Source organism: Macrobrachium nipponense, chromosome 9, assembly GCF_015104395.2.
Source record: "Macrobrachium nipponense isolate FS-2020 chromosome 9, ASM1510439v2, whole genome shotgun sequence".
NCBI classification, from domain to species: domain Eukaryota; kingdom Metazoa; phylum Arthropoda; class Malacostraca; order Decapoda; family Palaemonidae; genus Macrobrachium; species Macrobrachium nipponense.
This window is the reverse complement of record NC_061110.1, coordinates 10494823-10508898: the sequence shown is the minus strand read 5'-3', so window position 1 is coordinate 10508898 and position 14076 is coordinate 10494823. Positions and strand designations below refer to the sequence as shown.

At 36.6% G+C, this 14076-nt stretch overlaps 1 protein-coding gene across 2 annotated transcripts in view; it reads left to right on the top strand.

Moving 5' to 3' along the window:
* The first annotated feature begins 252 nt into the window (after positions 1–252).
* Positions 253–14076, top strand: part of LOC135218494 (uncharacterized) — a 313449-nt gene continuing 299625 nt past the window's right edge. The window contains exon 1 of one of the 2 annotated variants that reach the window (XM_064254844.1): positions 253–1424. The gene's annotated coding sequence lies outside the window, so the exon portion shown is untranslated. The remainder of the gene's footprint in view (positions 1425–14076) is intronic. The other variant, XM_064254848.1, reaches the window with a different exon arrangement.

Here is a 14076-nt window from a genome sequence, read left to right as displayed (position 1 = left end):
CAATTGTTCACGATTTCACAATTTAGCCAAACAGTATTGCCAGCAATCAAAGCTATGAGGTCCTTAATTTTAAGCGTATCTTATATGATAAAAAGAAGACATTACAAATTATTGTACAGTATAAATACTAATACATTATTAAATAGCTATAAATAATCTTTTAATGCGATTTATTAACCCACAAGCGTAAGTTGAACGAACACCAAATTGGTAACAATGAGATAATTTAGTTACTTACGGTTACACAGTTGCGAGGATACGAGTTCACTTTCGAACGTTGTTCCGTTGTTCGCCGGTATTTCCTTTTTTTGTGCCGTTAACTTTCATTATCTCGTGGTAGTGAGCAGTGTCTCTGATTCAGCAATGCCTAGTGATCTAGTGGAAAAAGTAATTTGGGAGGAGAGTGATAAGTGTGAGGCTTAGGGTAGTGAAAACTGTAAAGGACGACAAGCCGTGTTTGTAAACTGGACGCCATGATTTCTGTCAATGTAGGATTTATATATATAACTGGAATTTTGCTTACGTGATGGTGGTCTTGTTGTTTCGCCCCTTCGCCTAGATATAAATACGAAAAACAATCCACCTGGCTTCCGAATGAGCTTTGCAAAGACATCAATGCTAACCTATTATAGGCCTAAGTGATCGAAAGGTGTGGTGGAGATTGTAAACGAAGTTTGGTAAACTCGGTAAATATTTCACTCTGCCAAAGCTCACTAATTTTAGAGTGAAACAAAGGAACATATACACATCAAGGACCCCGAAAAATGTAAAACAGGGTTCACGGAGCAATAATATTACATAATTCATGGTCATAAATATTTCAGTAACCCACTACTATCTAACCATCACCTGAATAGCATCAAATGAAGCAGATGAACATTTAATATTCATGGCCATAAATATTTCAGTAGCCGATGAAACCATTAATGTCGATGACACTTGTTAGGCCTAGACATATATCCCTCTGGCTGAAATACAATCGATAATTACCACGCCTTCTCCCTCCCAGAGCCCTGAGTGCGGCTGGTATGGTGTTTGCGTCCCACCTCTCAGTGGTCGCGGGTTCGATTCCCGGCCATTCCATTGAGGAGTGAGAGATGTGTATTCTGGTGATAGAAGTTCACTCTCGACGTGGTTCGGAAGTCACGTCAAGCCGTTGGTCCCGTTGCTGAATGACCACTGGTTCCATGCAACGTAAAAAGCACCAAACAAACAAAAAAACATCAAGGATCAAGGATCTTATATATATAATCTTCCTCCCAAAGTTATAGTCTTGTTCAAGAGCCATTTCTCTTGAGACTTTAAAAGGAATGGGAGATTAATTTCGATGCTGATGTTACTAACTACTTGATTAGGGCACAAACAAGGTCACTCAGAAGGGTCTCTTATCGGTTAGTCCAGGTCGTGAGCTGCGCTCGAGAATGGTGAGTGGAACTTTCGTTCACCTTTTTTTAAATCCCATATTTATATTGTTTGTGTCGTTTTCCTAGTTAATTTCATTTTTTATCCCATTTTGGTATTGTTTGTGTTGTTTGCCTAGGAAAATTTTATTTTTATTGCAGTGATAGTACTATATACGTATATGTTATTACTTGAAATAGCAATTTTTTTTAAAGTGTGATTGCTCATTTGTGGTTGGAATGTCATGTCGAAACATTTTTTTTTTTAAATACGTCTTAAAATTTTTTGTAAGGAATCAACGGTAGAAATAGTATTATTTACCTACGTATATATTTTTTACGCGTTCATGAATTTCTGTATGCAACCTTATAGTAGTTTTCTTTCCCCGTCAATTCGTAAAGTTAGAAATATGTTTGCCAGGTTGCGGTCGACGCCGTGACCACAATATGTTAATTTACCCTGCATTTTATGTAAAATCACATTGTTTTGGCTTTTAAAAAGTCATAATAACCCTCATTAAAACAAAAATAGGTTTCTTGATTGATACGTATTTTTTGGACAAGTGCTTGCCGGCATGCAAGCAGCCTCGTGACATACTGTGCCGTGTGTTTTATTAGGGAAAAGTATATGCTTTGTTATGTCTATAGATTTTAGGTAGTCCGTGTTGACGTTTTTATTTTTGAAGGAACTATATACAATCCGTATGGATGTGTGACTCGGCGGATATGTTTTCATAAGTACTTATGAGGCTTGTTATGGAGTGCGAGGGATATTTCTGTGTTGCGTTTCAACTGGGTTTTATGCTTCGTACTTAGCAATCATTTCTCACGATTGTAATTTAAGTGCATAGGCCTATGTTTAAAGTTAACTTTCATATATCTTTTCAAAGCATACGTAGCCGACACGCCGTTGTTTGAAAAGTTCGTTTTATACTTCGTACACAACAATCATTTCTCATGATTGTAAGTTCAGTGCATAGGCCTATGTTTAGGTTTAACGTTTTAAATATCCTTTAACGTACGTGGTCTACACGCCGTTGTTTGATAATATCGCCAAAGTTCGTTAGTCTCTCGATTTGTCTGTCTCCGGCGCCAATGGCTGTGTGTGTGTGTGTGTTATGGCTATCGCTGTTGTCTTGTTGAGTGTTCATAATCGGGAATAATTCATATATATTGAGTGGGATGCACAGAACAAAGCGTGCTTGTGTGTATGTAAATTATATATATATATATATATATATAGATATCTATATATATATATATATAATATATATATTATATATATATATATATATATATATATATTAAAATTAATATATAGATATTATATATAATATGTATATATATATATATATCTATATATTATATATAATATATATATTATATCATATAATAATAATATAAAATAATAATAAGAACTAATAATAATAATAAAAGGGCAAAAACACCAAAATATAGAGAGAAAAAATGCTATATTTCTCAAACTGCTGTCTCTTTCTTCAGGTAGATGAATGAGAAAAGTTTACAGAAAAGGTGGTATTTATACCAAGAGGACCATCCACAGGTAAGCCAATTTAGGTCACCCCCGCTGATAATCTTCCTTTAATCATCTTAAGCGTTGGTTGAATGAAAATCTTGTCGATCACATCTGAATCCCGTGCTCCTTTTAAGATGTTCATTACCTGCCTCTTTTATTGAGGCCGATTCCATCATTTGACTCTTGTACCGGCAGTTGCTGCTATAAATTATACTTGACATATTCCAGTTTATTCTATGGTTATGTTCAATTATATAGTTAAAAATAGCTGAGTTCTGTTGTCCATACCTAACTGACCGTTTGTGTTGTATTAAGCTCTGGGGAAGTGATTTTCCTGTAAATCCGATGTAAGATTGGTCACTGTCCCGGCATGGGATTTCGTAAACCCCGGTGACCTTGGGGGATGTCTTTTGTTGGACGTTAATCAGGGATTTGGGTAGGAAAATACAAAAGGGTTAGATTTTCCGAGGGTCTGAGTCACCGTCTTAATCGTGTCCAGGTGTGGAATTTTGATTTTATTGTTGGGTGTATCTCTATCTTGTCTTGAGGAGGTCGGTAAAAAATTACGTTTGCTTTGTGAATTGCTTTCTCAATTATATGGTCAGGATACTTTAAAGACGAAAGTTGCTTACGAATGAGTTCAACTTTCATCAGCTATTTTCAACCATATAAATGAACGTAACCATAGAATAAACTGGAATTTGTCATGTATAATTTATAGCAGCAACTGCCGGTACAAGAGTCAAATAATGGAATTGGCCTTAATAAAAGAGAGGCAGGTAACGAACATCTCAAAAGGAGCATGGGATTCAGATGTGATCGCCAAGATTTTCATTCAACCAACGCTTAAGAAAATTAAAGGAAGATTATCAGCGGGGGTGACCTAAATTGGCTTACCTGTGGAATGTGGATGGACCTCTTGGTATAAATACCACCTTTTCTGTAAACTTTTCTCATTCATACCTGACCTGAAGAGAGAGCAGCAGTCTCTGAAATATAGTATTTTTCTCTCTATATTTTGGTGTTTTTATGGACTCCTTTTATTAGATGGAATTCTGTTGTAACAGAACAATTTTACCAGTCATACCTATATATATATATATATATATATATATATATATATATATATATATATATATATATATATATATATATATATATATATATATATACACAGCCATATATATTATATAAAGTAGAGAAGTATACATTTCATTAAAAACTCATAGTTTGCAAAGAAAGGGAAACCAATCGGCAAAGCCATATCATTAAAAGAAGTCCTTTAAAGATTGATTTAATTTATGAAATTAAACGCACAAAGCTTAGAATTCTTGTTGGGATTCTGTAGACTGCCGTATGAAAATCATGGCTTTGTCGTGAAATTAGTGATTGTCATAAAGGAAACTATACTTTTTTTTTCCATCTGTCCATCCGCCTGTGGTGTTTTAAATAATATCCTATTTCGAATATTAACGGTGTAATTCGCGTACAGTAAATTATTAAAACACTTTTCAGTTGCAAAGTCGTTACACCAAGATATCCTTTTATTTACCTTTTACCGAAAACTTACACATAGCGTAACTATTTAAAGCCCGGGACGCAGTGTTGCCATGCGCGACCACCACAGCCGGATGGACAGATGAAAAAAAAAAACAGAGTATACGTAGTTGTTTTACGGTAATTCAGTGGTGTAATTTATATGATTACACTTGGTATTTCCGCAGTTCAAAAACATACTACTTCAGCTTGCTGTACGCTCTCAAGTATCGAACATAGCTTCATGTAAGTAACGTGGATAAGCCCTTGTTCCAGTCTTTATTTCGTGTAATGGCAGGGGGCAATACTGGCTAATAATACTGATTGGTTTAAACCATATTTACAACAGCGCCCCCGACAAGGGATTAAGCAGAGGTGGATGCGAGTCGTTTACGTTTTCTATTTATAGTCTTGTTTTTGTTGTAAATATTTTATATGTGCTTAGTAAACAGTTTTGTCATTTCATTTATTTCTTGGAAATGAAAACGATTTAGAGTTGTGTTTGAAGGAGTAGACTTCTCGTTACCCAGGCTGCCACTGACCTAATAATGATAATGATAATTATAATGGCAATAATGATAATCTTCATTGATTCACACGGGTCGTCACACTGCACTTCATTATTACTTTGTCCACTTCTGCCTCAGGAAACTTTAATTATTTACCCGACTGGCTTCGTGTGTTTGTGAACTTCGAGAGGCGGATATTAATATATGAATATCAACTGGAATCTGTTCGCGAGAGTGAGTCGGTTATTGCCCCCTAGTAGAAATGATATGAGCTTTTACAACCTATTAATGTCATTATTTAGTCCAGCCCTGATATGAATGAGGAGGAGGAGGAGAGGGGAACGGGTAGTGGCGTCAGTGTATAGGCCTACCTCATGCGGTGCACCGTAGCCATTACTCAACGTTCTTTGCGGAGTCCCAAAACCCTTTCATTCATTTTACCTCCTTTCATATTCTCTTTTTCCGTCTTACTTTCCACCCCCTCCCAGTTACTACATTATTTTTAGCCCTGAATGACCTCGTAGGCCCCAGTGCTTGGCGTTTGGCTTAAATTGTGTATTTCAACATTCCAGAGAATCCGAAAGTGGAATTTAATCCAAAGGGATGGATGATTGTAAGAGGAAAACAGGAGACGTAAGAAATTCCGAATCTTGTCAGTATACTTTGAAATAGGTAGTCATTAATCTGCAATATTGTAATCCGAGGGTTAGTGATTTCAGTCAAGCAAATACGGTGAATCCCAGAATGGTGACATGATGGTGAAATATCTTCACGACGAAATTTAAACATAATGTTTCTTATATCATTAACTCTGTCAAATTGTTTTATACTGTCTTTTCAAAGTTCAATTCCCACTCAGATCCTCGGTAGGATTTTACTAGGAATCGAACCTAACGTTCCCATTGATTAGGAATTGTGGGTTTGGGCCACGCATAGGTCTGCCTGCCGAGTCACCAGTAGCCATTGCCTTGCTTTCCCAGGACGTGCGTGGGTGGAGAGGTGGGTAAGGTCTTATCCTTACTGGGTCATTTTGTACAAGCGCTGAATTCCAGTGCTTGGCTTCAAACATAAATTCCATATTCCATTCCATTCCATTCCATTCCAATTGTGCTCATTAGTGACCTTGAAATCTATCCATTGCAGAGTTGTATAGCGTTGCAGGTTAGGATAAGTTGATTGTGTCTTGTAACTTATATATTTTAACATTATACTTGAATTTTTATATATTTATTAGTTAGTTAATTTATCTTTTTCAAACTGATGTCTTCTTTCTGTATTTCCCATTACCATCTGTTAGCTTCTTTCGAATGAGCACCTTATTCTTTGGAAGTTTGAATTTCAAGTCAGTGGCGCCTTATATGGGCTTGTTCCATATGAATAGGGTTCATCCTCTGAATAATAATAATAATAATAAAATACTAATATAATAATAATAAAATAATAATAATAATAATATACTTAGAAGCAGACCCTCTCGCAAGCATATTTCATTAAAGTAATGGCTACTTCAGCCGCCTTACACTTGTAGAAATTCTTCTCTATTTTTCGAATTGAAGCTTTTTCCGTGCTACTTAAACAGGCTAGTAGACCTCTATAGGCGCTCTACTAGCCAGTTTTTTTTTAAGTAGCACGGAAAAATCCGCTATTCGAAAAATAGAGAAGAATCTCTACAAATGTAACGCTGCTGAAGTAGCCATTACTTTTAATAGAATAAATAATAATAATAATAATAATAATAATAATAATATAATCCTTCTTTATTCTTTTATCTCTTTTTTTTTTCCTTGTTTATTTTCCTCTTTTAAACCTATTGACACATTAGATGGACTTTGGTTGTTTAGGGGTCACTGTCAATGTTTACTCTGGATATTGGTTGGGGTGAATGTTTTCTCTTGACCTCAGGTCAGGTAAACTATATATAAGGTAACGTGACCACTAGAGAAAAAGATAAGGACAATATATTTTTCACAGTGCATTTCTAGAAATATATAATCATGAATACTTATTACTTATACTTAAAGGAAGATTTAATCATGAATACCTATTATTTACTTAAAGGAAGATTTAATCATAAATACCCATTACTTGAAGGAAGATTTAATCATAAATACCCATTACTTACTTAAAGGAAGATTTTACGAATATAAACGGAGATATTGTAAAGTAATCGAGGGAATATATTTTACACAATTTATCCCTAGAAGTATATGTAACCGTGAAAACGCATTACTTACTTATAGGAAGGTTTTAAGAATATGTGTAAGAGAAGATTAATATTAAGCTTCGTAGATTTTATTTTCACGTAATGTCAGTTTAACTTTACTGCACTCATAAAGACTATAGAGCATCATTATTTTATATGTTGAATTATCTGCCGAGATATTTTAAATATTACTTTGTTTCTCCCATATACGTATAGACCTTTTGTTTATCTTTTAGCCACCTCTTTTCCTGTTTCTCCTTTTAATGAGAATTCTCCATCACCTCCAACACGCACTCACTCGCACCCGGTGGAAGTCGTCTGTCCTCGGGTGATGTTCTAATCACGCTGCGTGGAATATACTCGGCGAGTGTTTTCAGCGTCTTGATATTTCCGGAGATTCCTGAGACAATCCGGACGGTTTCTTGTCTCTCTCTCTCTCTCTCTCTCGTCTCGTGGTCTATTCATCCAGGTGTCTTGCAAGAAATGTTGGCGTCCTGTTTTATTTTTTTTTTCTCCAAGATTCACCATTACGTCTCCTTTCGTGGTTTTTCAACAACGCGAAGACCGTGATACGTTGAGAGGACTTTTTAGATATTTAAATAGTTAAGTGATATATTTAAATAATCTTCGATTTATTAAAGACGTAATATAAATTCAAATGACACCTCAAATGTGTGTGTATGAGTATGATTATCTAAAATTTATCTGAATTTATGTGAAGATAATGAGCTCAGTCTGGGGTTAAAAAACGAATAAAAAAAAAGATTAAGTGGAACATGATACTGAGTTGTCTAGAAAATTTTGGTATCGTTTAAGTTACCAGTATAACTCTCTTACTATATTTCCTCGACAAGTAAAATTGAGTCTAAAAATTTTTTTTTTTTTACATTAAACGCAGCGAAAATAAAGCAACAGCAAGACAATAACGAACCTGTACGAATAGACTTCGTAGTATCAAGTGACATAGGAGTGGCTCTAATCTTACATATTCAGAGCATTGGGTAAATAGACTCGACCATTGTATGTATGTACCTTCGCTGACCTATTTGACCCATTACGAACACAGCAGCAGCCGTCATCAGCGAATACGCAGCCCAGCTTTTGCGAGGTTATTGCAGCCCTGTTGGTGATTTTAAGGTGATTTTAATCATCATCTGATGAGGGAACGTGATGGGAGACTTGGGTGGGGGGCCGTTTGGGTCGGATAACAGGTTGTTAGAATACGTGGAATTTGAGTGTGCCGTTGGACGTGTGGTGAAACACAGCCTCTGGCTGCGTTTTCTCACCTATTACACAGTGCCATCAGTGCACCGAATGTGGTGGACTGTAGGCATTACTTAAGCTTCTTTGTAGCGTGCCTCAGGTCCCTAGCTGTGACCCCCTCTCGGTCTTGTTACTGTACCTCCTCTCATATTCTCTTTCTTCCGTCTTACTCTCCACCCTCTTCTAATAATTGAATCACAGTGCAACTGCTTTGAGGTTTTCCTCCTGTTACACCTGCCAGATACCTTTTTCTGTCCATTTCTGTTTCAGCGCTGATTGACCTCGTAGGTCCCAGTGCTTGGCCTTTTGCCTAAATTCTAAATTTAATTCTATTACTCAGTAAAAGAGTTATTTCCTATACTGACAAATTAGAATCTCGCTGTAGAGGGTTCGTTTAGCTCTTGGTGTAATGCCTTCGTGAAAGTCGTCGTCATTCTGACCGCCGTCTTTTGTTATCAGATTTTCTCAGATCATCTGTCAGTCTCTGTTAGAGTTTGATGCAGAATATGTCAGATATATCTATCACTGTCAAGTCATTGGTGTCTTTCCTCTTAAAGTTCGAAGCTCCTCAGTGACGTGATCGGTGGCCACCAGTTCGATTCTCAGGCATTCCACTGAGGGGTTAGAGATGTGTATTTCTGGTGATAGAAGTTCACTCTCGACGTGGTTCGGAAGTCACGTCAAGCCGTTGGTCCCGTTGCTGAATAACCACTGGTTCCATGCAACGTAAAAACACCATACAAACAAACAAATAAAACAATTTTAAAGTTCGATCAGCTCTCGGAGTGTGCTTGCATGCGTGCTTGCATAAACTGTCGTAATTCTGACGTCTTTTGCTTTCAGATATCACCAGGTTGTCAGTCTGCAGTATACTGGAGTTGCCAATCCCAATAGAAAAGCCTTTTTCTTTTGTGAGATTTTGGCATTAGCAGTACATTTTTTTTCTGTGAGATTAGTTCCAGCCGTGAGAAAACGACGGAATGACCTTCCCAAAGTCACGTATAGTTGAAATGTTGGAACTTCAGGAGTTCAAACAATATAAAATACCAATTTTTTACTTCTTTTTTTTTCATTGCGCAGCCTTGCGTGAATCTCATTTCATAGTCCAGAGTCTTGAGCTTCATTTCATAGATTAATTTATCGGGTCTCATTTCATAGTATAATTCCTTGACGAGTTGAATATTCTGTGGGGAAGCCATAGCGGACATTTTGGAATGTTAATGACGACGACCTTGGTTAATGGGACCCAAGAAATGAAATATGCCGTGTCCAACCCGTAGAGTTCTCCCCCCTCATTCAAATTGTGGTATGTATATATCTTGACAAATAAATTCAGAACAGACATGGCCGAGGTTAGTTTGGGAAGATACTTGTGTGAACGTTGACGTCTGTGCAGCTGAAGTGGTGCACTGTTGGCATTACTTTGGGGTCTTTGCAGCGTCCTTGTGACCCCTAGCTGCAGCCTCTTTCATTCCTTTTTTACTGTACCTTCTCATTAAATGTATATAAAAAATATCAAATTATATAAGCGAAATGTGATTTCAGTCCTGGTAAGCGTTTGCTCTCCGGGCAACGCCGGAGAAAGGCCAGGTGACCTACCTGTAAATCCTTAATTAACACCCACCCCCACCCCACCCCAGCAATCTTGGAATCTCCGAATATCAAATTTGGGAGTTTGAATGTCTTTCAGGGTGCAGGGACAAAAACAGGGAGATCCAATTAACTCTTCGCTTCGAGTTCCGAATAAGCGTAAACTCACTACTTAAAATTTATTTTCGAGATTTAAAAAAGAAAAAATGTTCCTCACGCATTTTTAGTGGGTAGGGGGATGGGATGGCGGGATTGGTGGTTACGTAGCCTCGAAGGAAGTGATAAGACCCCTCTCCCGAAAGGTGTCAGATCGTTAGAGGGGAAACAGATGTAGGAAGAATTCCGGAGCTTGATGGTAAATTTGAATGTATATATATATATATATATATATATATATATATATATATATATATATATATATATGTGTGTGTGTGTGTGTGTGTGTGTGTGTGTGTGTAAATAATACCAGCTTCCCTGTTTCGTCAGTAGGAGAAATACTGCCTTTGTTTGACACTGTTAAGGCCGTAGAATGTCAAGTGCACCATTCAAGCCATTGATTGTACCCGAATGGGATATTATATCAAAATTAATACTCATTGCACATCTGCCTTATCAGTAAGAGTAATTAGTATGACGTTTGCTCCTCTCACCTAAAAAGTATGGTCTGTTGCAGGGTTTGGAAATAGCCAAAAGTGGCCCATAGCTGAGGTCCGTGTGGTCATCTCGGTTACTGAAGAGACTCTCTGCTTAGCACAAATATTGCAGTTTTTTTAAAGGTCTTTGATCAACATAGAACCATGTAGGTTTCAATTTAAGTGGAATTTATAAATGTGACTTCGAATTATATCATGAAAGAAGCGTATGCCGTAATTTCAACAGTGTGAGTGATTAGTCACATCAAATATAAAGAAGCGCCTCAGTGGCGTGGTTGGTATGGTCTTTGCCTGTCACCTCGGTGGCCGCGAGTTCGATTCTTGGACATTCCACTGAGGGGTTAGAGATGTGTATTTCTGGTGATAGAAGTTCACCGAATCTCGACGTGGTTCGGAAGTCACGTCAAGCCGGTGTCCCGTTGCTGAATAACCACTGGTTCCGTGCAACGTAAAAACACTATACAAAGCAAACCAAAAAAGCAGAGGCCAACCGCTGGGCCCTACGAGGTTAAGAGTCTGATAGGTGTAACAGGAGGAGAACCTCGAAGCAGTTGCACTATGTAATAGTGGAAAGTTTACTGGAATAAAAAGAATATGAAAGTAAGTACAGTAAAAGGAATGGAAGGGGTTGCAGCTAGTGGCCAAAGGGGACGCCACGAGTAATTTTTTTTTTCAGCCTGACTTGAATATTTTGAGGGAAATGCGTTTAAATGACTATTGTCACGACGGGGTCGCTGAGCAGACGCGTCAAGCTTCTCCCTCGCTGGTTTTGACAGGTTTTATCAGATTTCATCTGGCAAAAGGGATGAAAGTTTATCTCGAGTCGCTCTTAATTCTCATTAAAACTTGTATTTCTCTCTCTCTAAACACACACGCGCGCGCGTGTGTGTGTGTGTGTATGATTATATATTATGTATAATGAATAATATCACATCACCATGATTCATGTAAATTATTCGAGCTACAAATATCCTTTAATATCTAATTCGCTCTACCCTTGGCTCTACCTTGGAATGAATATATTTTCATATATGTAAACCGAAGGGGAAATTTATTTAGTTGATAATAATTTCGTCCTCTCGTGGGTTCGAACCACCGCCCAGCGGACAGAGAAGAAATCAGGACTTCAGTGACGTTATCGATTCGGCTTTACATTTATGAAAATATATTAATTCCGAGGTAGAGCGAATTAGATATTAAAGGACATTTGTAGCTCGAATGAAATATGTATAATATACATTTAATAATGTTATATAATAACTTGATCACGAAGTATATAAAACGTGATGCTATGTATAAATAAAGGTTTTTTGCCACGAAGGAAAAAATGAAAAAGCGAGATAGCCAAGTACTTTCGGTCCTGTTCGGACCCTTTACTGAGGCAATCTGTAAAATCAGTTTGCTTTCTAGTAAAGGGTCCGAACAGGACCAAAGAAAGTACTGGCTATCTCGCTTTTTCATTTTTCCTTCGTGGCAAAAAAAAACTTTATTTATATATGTATATGTATAACTGAATTATTCTATATATATATCTATATATATATATATATATATATATATATATATATATATAATATAAATTATAGATATTATATATATATATCATATATATATAATATATATACATATATATATATATATTTATATATATATATATATATACATATGTGTGTGTGTGTGTGTGTGTGTGTGTGACTGTAAAAATGTTCTGTTACAACATAACAGAATTCCATCTAATAAAAGGAGCCATAAAAACGCCAAAATATATAGACAGCAAGTATACTATATTTCAGAGACTGCCGTCTGTCTCCCTCTCTCTTCAGGTAGAGAGAGACAGCAGTCTCTTTATAAAGGTTATGTAAGTAACGGTAAAGGTCCTTTCTTCTCTCCTTTTATCCTGCTTCAGCGTATCCTTCCATCCTTTCCTTTCGGTCTGTGCCATATGTCTATCTTCAAATTTTCCATCACCTAAATTTAGGCACCCTCTTAAGGATACCTCTTCCGGCCAACCCACAGTAGACTTTTTGAAAAATAAAAAAGAAAGATAGTCTCGCAGCTGCTATAGTACTATTTAACTACTCCCTAATTACTGTTACTTAATCGAGATTCAGACTGGTTAAAAAAATAGGCTAATTTAACCCTCGCGTAATGAAGCTGGGCCGCCCCAAGGCCATGCCCGCCTTTGTAAACGATCGCTCGCCCATCTAAAATATGGGCGCCGCCCTGCGCCTTATCTGGAGGCTTCGCCCTGCTGTTTATTCTGGTTTAACAGGACCCTCAGGAAATCTAAAGGATGTCTGGATGTTGAGTAGCTTAGTATCTACTGACCTTTTTTTTTTTTTTTTTTTTTTTTTTTTTTTTTTTTTTTTTTTTATCATAATTGAGGCGTTCACAATATTAAGGGTCTACAGAGCTCCAAGTAGCAATTTTTTTTTTTTTGCTCCAAAGTCTTCTAAAAATATCCTTCTTTACCCATGGAAAAGCGTACTTGCATATGTTGACTCCAAAGTGATCGAAAATCCCATTATCTAACAAGGGTGGTGCTATCCTGTTTGAAAATGCCAATTTACAAACGCGTTTTCTCACGATTTTTTTTAGTTCTCCAATCAGCCCCTGGAGACCCTTAATATTGTGAACGTCTCAATTCTGACTTCCCTGGATGTAATTTATATAGCATAGGATGTGCCGAGCACATCAAATTAGACTATGTGCGTATATAGTGGAGATGGATGTTACTGCTAACGATACAAATGTCACGGTTTTCTACAGGGTTTTAAATTTATGAAGGGAATGGTATTAGGTATGGGGCCATTTCCTCCGAAGTATTGACGAATTCGGGGTGGGGAGAAGTGCTAAGTGAAATATCAACTTTCGTCGGACGGACGCGCATGTAGATTATCATATTTTAAAAGATATGCGCTAATATAACTTCCACACAAACATGCGCACATACACGGGCAGTGTATATATATTATATATATATATATATATATATATATATATATATATATATATATATAAATATATATTATATATATATACATACACACACACATATACGTATATATATATATATGTGTGTGCGTGTGTTTACAAGTGTGTATTTATATATAATTCGAGAAATAAGAGACCGTTGAGGCTATTACAGTTACGTACTGGTACTTATCAGTAGATTCTCGATATATATATATATATATAATATAATATATATATATATATATATTATATATATATATATCTATATATAGTACATATATATACAAACAAATATTCTCTTTCAGAATGAAGTTTTTCCTTCAGCTGAGGATGATAATGAAAACAGTTCTAATGAATTTTCCACTTATCGGTGAATTCAAGGGTCGCTGGCTGTGGTCAGTAGGTGGAT